This window comes from Spermophilus citellus, assembly GCF_964194105.1.
Source record: "Spermophilus citellus genome assembly, chromosome: 11".
Lineage (NCBI taxonomy): Eukaryota > Metazoa > Chordata > Mammalia > Rodentia > Sciuridae > Spermophilus > Spermophilus citellus.
In genome coordinates this window covers 80,321,319-80,336,445 of record NC_138192.1, presented here as the reverse complement: position 1 = coordinate 80,336,445, position 15,127 = coordinate 80,321,319, and the positions used below count along the sequence as shown (strand labels likewise).

General features: G+C 38.4%; 1 long non-coding RNA gene across 3 annotated transcripts in view; it reads right to left on the bottom strand.

Annotated features, from left to right (window-relative positions):
• The window catches only part of LOC308630697, a 40,880-nt gene that overhangs the window by 11,668 nt on the left and 14,085 nt on the right, over positions 1-15,127 (bottom strand). Inside the window, exons 3-4 of one of the 3 annotated variants that reach the window (XR_014017994.1) lie at positions 11,545-11,610; positions 4,847-5,002 (exon numbers count right to left, since the gene is read on the bottom strand). The exons of 1 other annotated variant lie outside the window; for it this stretch is intronic. This is a non-coding gene — a long non-coding RNA (uncharacterized lncRNA). The remainder of the gene's footprint in view (positions 1-4,846; positions 5,003-11,544; positions 11,611-15,127) is intronic. One more of the 3 variants, XR_014017995.1, reaches the window with a different exon arrangement.

Here is a 15,127-nt window from a genome sequence, read left to right as displayed (position 1 = left end):
TAAGTTTTCTATGCTAAGCCCAAAGCCAACATCATTCTAAATGGAGAAAAATGGAAAGAATTTCCTCTAAAAACTGGAACAAGACAGGAATGCCTTCTTTCACTACTTCTATTAAATATAGTTCTTGAAACTCTAGCCAGAACAATTAGACAGATGAAAGAAATTAAAGGGATATGGATAGGAAAAGAAGAACTCAAACTATCACTATTTGCTGAAGCCATGATTCTATACCTAGAGGATCCAAAAAAATCTCACCAGAAAACTTCTAATACATTAATTCAGCAAAGTAGCAGGATACAAAATCAACACCCATAAATCAAAGGTATTTCTGTATATCAGTAACAAATCCTCTGAAAGAGAAACTAGGAAAACTACCCCAATTACAATAGCCTCAAAATAAAATAAAATACTTGGGATTCAAAGAGGTGAAAAAGACCTCTACAATGAAAATTACAGAACACTAAAGAAAAAGAATAAAGAAGACCTTAGAAGATAGAAAGATCTCCCTTGTTCTTGGATAGACAGAATTAATACTGTCAAAATGACCATACTACCAAAAGCACTATACAGATTTAATACAATTCCAATCAAAATCTCAATGACATTCCTCAGAGAAATAGAAAAAGCAATCATGAAATTCATCTGGAAAACTAAGAGACCCAAAATACCAAAGCAATCCTTGGCAAGAAGAGTGAAGTAGGTGGCATCACTATACCAGACCTCAAACTCTACTACAGAGCAATAGTAACAAAAACAGCATGATACTGGCACCAAAACAGACTTGTAGACCAATGGTACAGAATAGAGGACACAGAGACAAACCCACATAAATAGAGTTATCTCATACTAGACAAAGGCATCAAAAACATATATTGGAGAAAAGATAGTCTCTTCAACAAATGGTGCTGGTAAAACTGGAAACCATATGCAGCAAAATGAAATTAAACCCCTATCTGTCACCAACACAAAACTCAACTCAAAGTGGATCAAGGACCTAGGAATTAAGCCAGAAACCCTGTGCCTAATAGAAGAAAAAGTAGGCCCAAATCTTCATCATGTCAGATTAAGCCCTGACTTCCTTAATAAGACTCCTATAGTGCAAGAAATAAAATCAAGAATCAATAAATTGGATGGATTCAAACTAAAAAGCTTCTTCTCAGAAAAAGAAACAATCAGTGAGGTGAAGAGAGAGCCTATAGAATGGGGGCAAGTTTTTACCACATGCACATCAGATGGAGCACTAATGTCTAGTATACATAAAAATCTCAAAAAACTAAACACCAAAAAAAAAAAAAAAGCAAATGGGCCAAGGAACTGAATAGACATGATATACAATCAATCGACAAATGTATGAAAAAATGTTCAACATCTCTAGCAATTAGAGAAATGCAAATCAAAATTACTATAAGATTTCATCTCACTCCAGTAAGAATGGCAGCTATTAAGGATACAAACAACAATAAGTGTTGGTGAGGATGTGGGGGAAAAGGCACATTCATACATTGCTGGTGGGACTGCAAATTGGTGCAACCAATCTGGAAAGCAGTATGAAGATTCCTTGGAAAACCTGGAATGGAACCACCATTTGACCCAACTATCCCATTCCTCAGTTTATGCCAAAGGACTTAAAAACAGCATACTACAGTGATGCAGACACATCAGTGTTTATAGCAGCACAATTCACAATACCTAAATAGTGGAACCAATATAGATGCCCTTCAATGATGAGTTGATAAAGAAACTGTGGTATAGATACACAATGGAATATTATTCAGCATTAAAAGAGAATAAAATCATGGAATTTGCAGGTAAATGGATGGAGTTGGAGAATATCATGCTAGGTGAAATAAGCCAATCCTCCAAACCCAAAGGCTAAATGTTTTCTCTGATATGTGGATGCTGATCCGTAATGGGGATGGAGTGGGGAGAAGCATGGGAGGAATGAAGGAATTTTGATTGGGCAAAGGGGAGGGAGGGGAAGTGAGGGGCATGGGGGTTGGAAAGATGGTGGAATGAGATGGTGTGACTCTACTTTGTGTACAACCAGAGACATGAAAAATTGTGCTCTATATGTGTACTATGAATTGAAATGCATTCCACGGTCATGTATAACAAATTAGAATAAATTTAAAATTTAAAAAATGATAATTACACATTTTATGACCAGTTACTATTAGATTCAAGTAATTTTTAAAAATCTGTGTACAGGTTAAAAAAAGGGGGGGTTATGGATATTGCTCATTGGTAGAGCACCCCTGGATTCAAAACCCAGTACTCCCTCCCCCCAGAAAAAAAAAGATACACATTCAATTAAATAGAGAAGAATGGTTGCTTCTGGTAAGAGGAAGTAATTTGGAAGGAGGGACAAATACTAGATAGATAGATAAATAGATAGATAGATAGGTAGATAGATAATAGATAAAATAAGAGAGGGGCCTTGGAGAGACTAAAGAGGAGGCGGTACTTTGGAATAAGGAGTATAATTAATTCAATCTCCCAAACTTGAAGTTAAAAAACAGTTTTAAAGGCTGGGGACTTGGCTGGGGTGAAGCTCAGTGGTAGAGCACTTGTCTAGTAATGAATGAGGTCTGGGTTCCATCCCTACCACTGCAAAAAAAAAAAAATGGAAAGGAAGAAAAAATATTTTAAGTACGCAGAATGGGTTAAAACTGTGAATCTATGGGCTGGGGTTGTGGCTTAGTGGTAGAGCGCTTGCCTAGCATGCGTGAGGCACTGGGTTCAATCACCCTGCCCTCTGGCACCACATAAAAAATAAAGAAATAAAATAAAGGTATTGTTTCCATCTACAACTAAAAAAGTTTTTAAAAAATTAAAAAACAAACTGTGAATCTACCAGGAGCAGAGAAAAGACATAAGCCCATCTGTTTGGCTATCTAGAATGTCAATTGTTGCAGAAGACTCTCAGTTCCTTCTTTTTATATATATATTTTATTAGTTGTAGATGGAAACAATACCTTTATTTTTTATTTTTATGTGCTGCTGAGGATCAAACCCAGTACCTTCCACTTGCGAGGCAAACACTCTAACACAGAGCTACAACCCCAGCCCTCTCAGTTCCTTCCTTCTTAAGAATCAAGCATACCAACTTGTCAGCCAGGGTCCTTGGTCTTGGAAGTTCTCACTCAGAGAGCAGTCCACCACCTGTGATCTGGATCTCTGATTCAGAAGTGGATGAATTCTTGGGAAGGATGTTGGAGAGAAGTCCCATGCCAGCACAGCCCAGAGGAGTCTTTACACACACATACACACACACACACACACACACACACACACACACACACACAAATTGTTTATAGAAACTGGTTAAATGATTTATACTATATCACAGCACTGGGGTGAGACACACAAAAAAGAGCAATCATATCTATATGTATTAATGTATATCTTCAAGATATATTCCTAAGTGAAAAAAGCAGATTGCAGGAGCTGGAAATTTAGCTTAGTGGTAAAGTGCCTAGGATATAGAGGCCTTGGTTTGATCCCCAGAACTGCAAAAAGAAAAAAAAATTGTAAAATTGTGTGTGTGTGTGTATGTGTGTTTTCAGATAGCAAATTAGGGCTGGAGGTGTGTAGCTTAGTGATAAAGTACTTGCTTGCCTAGCATGCATAAAGTTCTGGGTTAGATCCCTGGCACCCCAGGGTGGGGGGTGCTGGGGGAACTATTGCCCTCTGGTGTTGTAGTTCAGTGATAGAGTGCTTGCCTTGCAGGTATGAGGTACTGGGTTTGATTCTCAGCACCACATAAAAATCAATAAAATAAAGGTATTGTGTCCATCGCAAGAAAAAAAGTATTTGAAAAAACTATTGCAAACTAATATATATGGCATGCTATATTAATATTTTTAGAAAGAAATGGATCACATATGCACTTGCATACACAGTTGTTTGTTACCTACAACATATTTGTTGTAGATATATATATACAAGAAGCTGGAACTAGTGGTTATTTCTGTTGAGCAGACCTGGAGGATGGAAGGTCATGACATTCATTCACAAACATTTAATGTTTGTGGTGGGTGTTATGAGCTATACAAAACTAAAGATATTGCTATCATTTCTTCCATCAAGAACATATGAAGGGGAGAAAGACATACATGGTTAACTACATCACAAGGCAAAAGCTGATTAGTGTTATGCAAAAACTGTACATACCTTTTTGTACTTTAAAATTTACTATAATCAGCACAAAATAATTTCATGATTAAAAAAAAACCCAACTTTATATTAGAAAGCAACAGTTAAAAACAGCTAAAGTAGGGCTGGGGATGCAGTCCAGTGGAAGTAGCATGCATGAGGCCCCAGCACTGTCAAACAAATAAATACAGCTAAAGTATCTTTGTACTTAAGGTTACCAATTTTCATCACAATAATGAAAATACTTATAGAAAGTGTACTAATGCCTTCTTTTCCTGAAGAGTAGTGACATTTTTTTTCTTTTTTTTTTTATTGGTTGTTCACAACATTACAAAGCTCTTGACATATCATATTTCATACATTAGATTGAAGTGGGTTATGAACCCCCAATTTTACCCCAAATGCAGATTGCAGAATCACGTCGGTTACACATCCACAATTTTACATAATGCCCTATTAGTAATTGTTGTATTCTGCTACCTTTCCTATCCCCTACTATCCCCCCTCCCCTCCCCTCCCATCTTCTCTCTCTACCCCATCTACTGTAATTCATTTCTCTCCTTGTTTATTTTCCCATTCCCCTCACAACCTCTTATATGTAATTTTGTATAGCAATGAGGGTCTCCCTTCATTTCCATGCAGTTTAAGAGTAGTGACATTTATCTGAAGGTTATGTAACAACAACACTTACCAGAGTTCAGCAGGATGGGAGTTTTGAGATTTCATTCAGTTATGATGTCAGATTTCCTGTTGTATTCGTGGCTCTTCATTCATCCTCTGTGACCAGTGGCCCAAGTCTGCATGACCACTGAGCAAGATTCTCTGCCACGAGTCAAAAGCCAGCTAACTGGTCCCAAAGAGGGGAGTCTTTGTTAATGGAGGAATGAAGTGCCTGGTTCTCCCTAGGGATCCTACCCACTGGCTGTGTTAGAATAAAGCCTTATCCAGGGAGAGTGATGACCAGGCTTGTAGTAAGGGTAATTTGAAGCCCCAGGCCTGTGTCTCTAGCCAGCTCTGCACAAAGAGAGTGTAGTTTCTGGGGAAAGTACCACTACTGTCTGCATGAGCAGCTTCCAGGGTTGCAGTGAGGTTTCAGTCTCTGGGTACAGTCAATGGTTCCAACTGCTCTGGTGGTTTGAGTAGCAAATGTGTATGTATGCTGAAACCATTTGGGGCATGTGTGTAGCAATAAGCAAACAGGCAAAACCTACTGCTTTGAGATGTTTTGTAACAGCTGTGTGCTCCCTACAGAACAGACTTTCCTTATTACCTAGGTCCAGAGCATCCCCTGAGTTCTCCCTGTTAGAGTGTCGGGGCCCACAGAGAGTTTGAGATAAAGAGGGACTAGTACAAGTGGCCAACTAGATCAGGCAAGAAAAGGACTCAGCAGCTGAGATGAAGTAGTGCAGAGTACCCATGCAGGTATCAACTCCAGGTGAGAGATTCCTCCAGCTTTTTAGGTGAATGTGCTTCCTCTGTGCAAGTCAGTCAGACTTGAATGTCATCGTGACTTGTGCTTATGACATCTTTGCCCAAGAGGAGAACTTTTATGTTCTTTGTAATACGGAAGGAAAGATATTGACTGAGCCACTCCTTCATGCTTTGAGACATCTCATCTATATGTATATGCATACATACATAATACGTATAACTTCTATTACAGCAATATGTTCTATAATTATTATTTATTATAGTATGGTGTTAGGATAGGGTAGATAGGCTACATCAACACAAAACCCCCAAAATATTATTGACTTGACATGATGAAAGTTTCTCATGCATCACGATCTAGTGTAAACTGGGAGCTTTCCCGGGTGACACCTCCAAATGGTGACCTGGGAATTCAAGCCCCATTGATCTTAAAAGGCCAACATCTTCAACACTGACACAGGGGAAGAATAGAGTGTATATATAAGACCTCACAGCAGGATCTGTGGCTAAGTCTGCAAGCACCACCCATTATTACTTCTGCTATATCCTGTCAGCCAGAATCCAATAATATGGCTCTATCCTAACTTTGCAACAAAGGCTGGAAAATGTCCTTTTTGTATGCCAGGAAGAGTAAATGAAACTGAAAAATATCTGGTCAGCCTTTGCTACAAGTTCCTACAGGTTGGAATTAACTAGTATTTTTCTTCTAATTATGTTTGGCATTTGGTACTATTATGTAGGCTGCCTTGCTGCCTCAAACAGTACTCTGTGACATCCCTTTCCTCACTACACAACTGAGTTGTCAGGAGAGGTTTTATTATCCACATTTTATGGGTGAGGATCTTGAGACTCAGGGTAGTTTCATGACTTGTCCAAAGTCACCCTCTATGTGACAGAAATTTTCTTCTATCATTCTCAATTAGTAATCTTTCCACTACACCATGAGGCCATCCCCAGAAGTTCAAACCAGATGCAAAGATTTCAGTGTACAAACTCAAGTATGCAAGAAATATTTACTTATTCCTTTGTCAATCAACCTAATGTATGTTTCAAGTCTGCACTCTATATTGGGAGGTGTCATTCATGACTTCCATCATTTCAGTATTTGTCTGTCTTTACGAAGGTATCTAAGTCTAGGGTGGGAGTGGAAAGGGTGGTTTGGGTGGTTAGGTAGTGCCAAGGTACTAGGAGATCTATTTGTTTTTCAAGTCTGATTTTGGAGGAGGCACCAACCAAGATGTCTATGGTTTTTTCTAGTCCTTCTTTACTGACAGTGTTAAGTCTATGCCTCCTTTCAGTTCACAGTAATGTTCAACAGCTCCCTGCTACCTTGGGGCCCACTCCAGGTGTTGGGAAATTCTGTAGGCCATCAGCACACAGCCATTTTTCTCCCTAGGCTTGCTACCTCCTCTTAAAGTGAGGTAGTAGGGAAGGACCTACTCATGCTTTTATCCTCTGGCTTTTCATCCATCTTTCCTCCCATTAGCAGAGGAAAGTGTTTCTAATCTTTCAGGAAAACACTACTCTCCTCACACCTTTTTCCCCCAGAATACTTTGGCTGTACTTCAAATCCTGTCTAGACCTCAGAGAGGTTTTTTAACATAACATACAACTCACAAAAGTTGTGTTGTTCTTGTTTTGCTTTTTATCCTAATATATCATTCCCCCACCTTGAGGCAATGCAACAAGGGCCTGCTGTCCAAGGTATGGAGGCAGGGAGGAGGGGCAGGGGAATACCAGGAAAAAAACCATTTCTCAGTCACATGTGTATCACATGTAACTTCACCAGGTCCTCCTTGTGAGGCAAATATCTGTGTCATTGTTCTGAATCTAACAATGAAGAGAAGCACCAATGAGAGTTATTCCATTTGGAAACTAACAGATTAGGCTTCTTCTGCTGGATGCGTCTTTAAATGCCCAGCTCCGTGCACAAATCTAAACCCCTATGGCTCCATCCTTTATGGCTTGATCCTACCACCTTGGTGATCAAGTTTTCAGTTAAGAATTGGGACCTGAAGACTTACAACCATGAAAGTCTGTTCATGGACAACTGACTCTTCTTTCTCCTCCTTTTTTTTTTTTTTTTTTTTTTTTGCAGTGCTAGGAATTGAACCCAGGGCCACCATGCACATGATAGACAAAGTGCTCTACCACTGAGCTATATCCCAGCCCTAATTAGTCCTCTAAATGTGAAAACAATGATTTGTTTCTCTGGCTATTTAGCTGTTTATCACCTCCCCTTACTCAGTTGTGAGCACATGCTCTGGAGAAAGTCAATGGGGTAAGCATGTTGGCATGGAAAGACATCCACACTGATGAAGGGACAAGAGACAAGGAGGCATTAATGCCTCAGATGAGAGGTCACACTGCTTATTAAAGCTGAAGGAACTTACACCAATTTATAGGCAAAGAGATACTTCCTTAAAGCAAAACCTTGTTTAAAAACAACAAAAACCGACTTTAAAAAAATCTAGTTTGTACCAAGCCTGGATTTTTAAGATCATTTAAAAGCACACTAGGCTTTCAAAAGATGTTTGTTTTAAAGAGTACAGTTGGCTTTTAGTCAAAACTGAAGTTTCGGTAATGCACAGTAACAATTGTAATGTAATTATTGGCCACAAATGCCAGGTGCCCAACCAAGCCTTTTCTACCATGTAAAGAGCCAAGCCAAGTAAAAATGCCCTGCCTAGCCATACCCAGAAGTTCAAAAGCTCATTCTTTGTCATCAGTGAGGAATTAATTCAAAAAGCAAAGCCATTATTAGGAACAGCCAGGCATTCTGTTGTAAACACCTTTTGTTAATGCAAGTTGAGAACTGAACTTTCTCACATTTGAAAGAGGTTAGCTTGAGAGGGAGAGTTTAAGCCAAGCCAAGTTCAAAGCTCTTTTCTCTTTTAAATTTCTGACATGACATCTGGGATCCACACAGTGGGAAGAACTGGCCTTGGAGTCAGCAGAATCCCCCTAGCCATCATTTGATTTAAGGACTATAGTGTCCCCTGTTGAACAGATTATTTTATCATCAAGGGTATAAACTGGAAAAGATTAAACATAGGAACGTTATAGGGAACAAAAATATAGAGACCTAAAAATGCACTTCCTCATTATATGTAAGAGAGTTATTTCCTAGAATCCTTGAGCTATAAAAAGCCCAAGAGCCTTTGCTTAAGTTAATAAATTTTATTTACTTAGATGAAAATACTACAGCAAGTCTTTTGTTTCCACTCTTTTTTATTGCTTCCTGTTAGTTATTGAGATAAATCCATTGTAACTTTTTTTGTACTCTGATAATGACAAGCCTGTCATATTTGTGTGAGCTTCACAATGCTTATGCATTGTATGTGCATACAGTTAAGTTGAATAAGATGCGGTTGCTATAAACAGATGCTAATACTGAAGATGGGGCCCAACAGTAGAGCAAGATGGCAGGATAAAAGACCTTTCTTGTGCTTTGCAACTGATTGTCTGGACTGGGAAAAGGGATGAAATTTCAGTTCTTCAAACTACCTGAAAAATCTGTGGTATGAACCTATTCTTTCTTCACCTGGGATGAAGTTTACTAAGGTAACCAGATTTTGTTGGTTTGTCCATGTCTACTATCCTAGTAGAGTTAGGCCCTCCTAGGTTCAGTTGATGAAGTCTAAAGATCCTGTATGCTTCTTCACTAGTAATGATGGTGGTGTCCATATAGCCAATGAGTGAGCAGGGACTGTGTGCCAGGGACTGTCTGATCACCTTCTATATCTTCTCTCACTTAGTCCTCCTAAGATTGGTATCTATCTACATTTCATACAGGAAGAAACCAAGAGAAGAAAGCTGGTTATCAGGCTGAACCATGTAGAATTGCTATTTTTGCAGATTGAAAAGGTCAAATATCAGTAAATTCATATGATTTAACCAACTACTTGCCCACTGTCATAAAGTTAGTAGGCGTTGATTCCAGAGTTGAACTCTCAACTTCACCAGAATGATAGCTGCTTATTTGTATTTTTAGATGACAGACACAGGCTAGGAGCAAATGTATTTAAAAAAAAAAAAAAAGAGTGCTATCAATAGACTACTTCCTTTCTTCTGCAATCTCTGGTTTCAACTGCTGACTTTATTCAGGTCAGAGTGTGAAAGCTGGCTCAAGTTAGATAAGACCGCCCTGCCTGTGGCCTTTTCCTTCCCTGCTGCTGAAACCAGCCCATCAAACCAAACCAAATTTCCTGGTCTGGCTGCCCCCAAACCTGCCTGCCTAAGACTATCTTCCTCTTGGGGTGGCACAGAGCCACATACCCCTTCCCCAGCAGAACTTCTCACCAGGAGAGCCACTTGGCTATGGCCACATCCTTCCTCCCTGAGCCATTGTTGAAATGCATCTGTAAACCCTATCAACCTCTCTCTCCCATTAAGTTTATCAGGTTATATGGACTTGGACTCAGGACTTGGAGCAAATGAATTTTCTCCAGGAGATAGGCTGTAGGTGGGCAAGGTCAGGAGCCTGAGAACAAATCACAGACTCACAGATATGATAGTAACCTTAGAAACTATGTCAGCCAATCCTAATAGATACAGCCAATCTTATTTTATAGATTAGAAAACTGATATTCAAGGGCTGGGGATGTGGCTCAAGTGGTAGCACGCTCGCCTGGCAGGCGTGCGGCCCGGGTTCGATCCTCAGCACCACATCCAGACAAAGATGTTGTGTCCGCCGAAAACTAAACAATAAAAAAAAAAAAAAAACTCTCTCTCTCTTAAAAAAAAAAAAAAAAAAGAAAGAAAGAAAACTGATATTCAGGTGCCAAAGCCTAGGTACTTTGATTTTTAGGGTGACTGGCCATCCTAGTTTGCCTGGGACTAGGGGGTTTTCTGGGGTGTGGGAATTTCAGTGTTCAAACTAGGAAAGTTCCTGATAAACCAAAACAAGTTAACCACCCTGTTGGACTGGCAGCTAAAAACTCTTTTGCCTCTCTGAACAGGTCAGGTTTCAGCAGACCCTTGCATTGAAGTCCCCAAGCTGCTTGGTACAAAAATTCTGGATAGGAAAATGACCATTAAAATGGTTTTGCTAAGCTGGTTCCCCTAAATAGTCAGTCTTAAGGCATAGACTTATATGGCACGTAGAAACATTGTATTGGATCTGACTTAAGACAGACCAAACTCTCATCCTCTCAGGCCACAGAATTTGGGAGAGCTAGTTACATAGAGTCAATCTCAGAAAATAAGGCTGTGGTCTGGTGTATTCATTTCATGGAGATAAAGCCTTTAGGGAGAACGTTGTTGCTGTCTCTGCTATGTATGGCGGCATAAAAGCTAGGAATGGAGAAGTACTTGGGAAGGAAACATATCAGCAGGGTACCACGTGCTACCCTTACTTCCTTTTTCAGAAGTTTTGTCATATTAATCCTGCAATAAGCAATCATCCTTGACTAACTCTGGACTTTTTTCCTTAAACGTCAAGCACCTAATTTTTAAAAATTTCTTGGTTTTACTTCTCCTCCTGGGCTACTTTGCCTCCAGTACTCGGTTGCTTAGCAGTTGTTCCCTCCACACAGCCTCTTCTGCTTTCTGTACTGTGGGATCCAGGCTCCAAGTCATGCTCTACACCAAAGAATACCAAGACTCCAGCCAGGCAAAACTGTCAGAAATGTTAATATTTTTTTCAGTATTCTTTTTCCTGCATGCATTCCTTTAAGCTACCCTGAACATCCCCACCTCCACCCCACCCTTACACATACCTTACAACATTTAATTTTTTCAATAATTCACCCTTGTTTTCAGCCACCACTGAAATGTCCTTAGTGCTAAAGTAACAAATTTACTGATCTGATTAATTAATCTCTGCAAATGGGGGTTAAAATTAAAATTCAGTTGGAAGTGAATCTCAGCTGTGACCAGTAGAATTAACACCCCTCCTGGGCTATCTTAAAACTTTTCTGCGGGCTGGGGATGTGGCTCAAGCGGTAGCGCACTCACCTGGCATGCGTGCGGCCCAGGTTCGATCCTCAGCACCACATACAAAGATGTTGTGTCTGCCAAAAACTAAAAATTAAATATTAGAAAAATTCTCTCTCTCTCTCTCTCTCTCTAAAAAAAAAAAAAAAAAAAAAAAAAAAAAAAAAAAACTTTAAACTTTTCTGAAATTAATTCTGGGGGAGAAATTTTGGAGTTGGGGGAAAGGGAGGTAGCTGCAAGGAGCATAGTAGAGGATTATTTTGGGAAGTGCTTTATGACAGGGATTGACAAATTTAGCAAAGAAAAATACAAGAGGACCCGTCAACTTCAAGTTTCAGATAAACAACCGTTTGTTTATCTTATTTGACTTATATGGCACATGGAAACACCATATTGTTGTTTATCTGAAATTAAAATGTAACTGAGGGTTCTGTATTTTGTCTGCTAACCTCTCTGTAATCCATGATATCTCCCAAAAATGTAATCTACGAATAGAGAGCCAGGATTGCTATGGAGTTTGGAACAGTTTCCAAACTTCTGGCAGAAAAAGAATGAGCCTATCAGGGAAAGCATCAAGTGGTAACATCAGGTGAAATCACTACCCCCAAAACCAGGTGTGTTGATGCAAGGGGGCATCTGAGGCAGGACTGAAAGGATCACTCTTGGAGACTGGCCAAAGTGCCAGGGAAGTGGGTGTGTTCTGCTGGATCCTTCCCAGAAGATATAGTGTCTGGTTCCTGGGCTGAAAATTGAGCCATGTGATATCCATCCCACTAAAACATAATTTTTAGGTCTGAGGAAAGAGTGAAAAGGTTTTTAAAATAAGGTAATAAATAGAGGAGAAATTATGTTCAAGACGCTCAATCCTAAAAGGGAGTTCAGGCTCAGGAAATGCAATTTAGGCCTGCTGACATCAGATCAGAAAAATGCTGATACCGGCAAGTTGCTATGCAAAAATGTTCAAGATCATATAATTTTCTTTCATTTTTTCCCCAATAAACAAAAGTAATGCCATTAACTTCAAGAAGATTACTTTTGCCACCCATAACAATCTTTTTGTTTTCAATTAATGAAGAGAGAGGTTGTCTTGTTTTCTGTTACTGGCATCTATACTGGATATATTCTGTCTGTGCCTCCAGATCTACTCCTTTATCCTTCCCTATCCTACCCTGGGCTCTAGGAAGCTGACTATTAGGAACTCCCTTTCCCTCTGGTTTCTGGTTAGGACCAGCTGTTGGAGACATGAACAAGGGATTGAAGGGCCAGAGGACAGAAAGGTCAAAATAATAGAATATTGTTGAGCGTATTTATTTAAAATGTTCATAATTTCAACGACCTGATAGCAAGCACTCAATAGGAACAGATGAATACTTCTTTAACATGATAAAACACACTTAGCCAGAGTTCTGCTTGATGGAGAAATGCTACAGACTGAAGTTGGAAATAAGACAAGAGTGCTCACTGTCACTATTATTAGTAAAATTTTACTGAATGTCCTAGAAATCATAACAAGACACGATAAAAACTTCAATGGAACTGGGGGTGGAGCTCAGCGGTAGAGCCATACTTAGCATGCACAAATCCATGGGTTCAATGTGAAGGAGAAGAAGAAGGAAGAGTAGGAGGAGGGAGAAGGAGGAGGAGAAGGAGGAGAAGAAAAAGACTTTAAGTACAAAGTGGGAAAGGAAGAAAAATACTTCTGTTATTTACAGATGATATGACTATGTTTTTTCAACCCAAGACTCAACTGGAAAATTATCATAATAAGACAATTCAGTAAAATAAAAAGATACAAAATTAATATAGAGAAACTGATAAATCTCATATATACAAACAATAACCTCCTGGAAGATAAAAAGATGAAGGACCTTATCTAATGTAGCAAGAAAAAAAAAAGGAAAATACTTAGAAATAAATTGAACAAAATATGTACCAGCTCTGTATGTAGAAAACTTTAAAACTGGGGCTGGAGTTGTGGCTCAGTGGTAGAATGCTTGCCTAGCATACATGAGGCACTGGGTTCAATCCTCAGCACCACATAAATGTAAAATAAAGATATTGTGTCCACCTAAACTTAAGAGGTAGGACATTTATTTAAAAAAAAAAGGAAAGAAAGAAAAGAAAACTTTAAAACAAACACCCCAGAATTCAAATAATTTTTGAATGAGCAGAAAGACATACCAGGTCTGAAATTTTTTAATTATTAAAAATCACATCTTTAAGTTGATTTAATATTTTTACTCAATCTCAATTTTTTAATATTTTTTTTTGTTGTAGTCAGACACAATACCTTTGTTTTATTTATTTTTATGTGGTGCTGAGGATCGAACCCAGGGCCCCGCATGTGCTAGGCGAGTGCTCTACCGCTGAGCCACAATCCTAGCCCTCAATCCCAATTTTTTAAAAAATCAATTTATTTTCCTTTTAAACTTGATAATTCTCAAATATATATTGAGGTCAGAGGAAGAATACCCAGGAAATGTCTGAAAAGGAGAGAAATATATATGTCTGTGTGGGAGAAAGTGGACTTCTTAGTCCTATCAGAAATTAAAACACAATAAAAAGTCTCAAGAGGGGACATGCCTATAATTCCAGCAACTCCAGAGGCTTAGGTAGGAAGATCACAAATTTGAGGCTAGACTCAGCAATTTAGTGAGGCCCTCAGCAACTTTGCAAGACTCTGTCTCAAAATAAAATATAAAAATGGCTGAGATGTGACTCAATGGTAAAGCATTCCTGGGTTCAATCCCCAGTACAAAAAAAAAAAAAAGCCTCAGTAATTAAAACAATGTAGAACTGGCCCATAAATGTCCACAGAGATCAACAAAACAGATGAAATTGTAGACCCAGATGCATACAGGATTTGAAAAAAGTGACATTGTAAATTACCAGGTATAACAGAGGACTATTAAAGACTTGGTACAGGTGTAACTGGGTAGCCATCTGGAATAAAACTGGATGTATGCTTTATACTGTATACTAAATTACGAAGACATCATACCTTTAAATACAAAAACTAAATAACTAAAATTAGTAGAAGAAAACTATGAGAAAATTTCTTAATAACCTGGAAAGTTCTTATAATTGTGACTCAAAATCGAAAATATTTCTTGTGGGGGAAAACAAAGGAGAAAGAGAGAAAAAGAAAAAAGAAACTTCACCATAATAAAAATCAGAAGATAAATAACAAACTGGGAAAAGTACTTTCAACTCATATCACATATATTAATATCTTTTATATACAAAGCATTACCAGAAATATGTAAGATTTAAAAACCCAAAAACCAAAAAGAAAAATAGACAATGAATATGAAGGTGGTCATTTATATTTTCCAAAATTTAAAAGTTTGATAGTTTATCTTATAAATTTATAAATGGGTAAAACTTTAACAGGACAATTTGGCAAGATCTGTCAATCTGATAAGTGTACCTATCTTTGACCCACAAACCCTTTTTAAATTAATATATCGAATGAATGTACTTGACACATACAATACCCTGGTAAGCAGCTGGATTAAATAATTCCACAATGTATACATGTATTGTGATATCACATTATACCCATAAATATATGTGATTATTATCTGTTAAAAATAAAATTAAG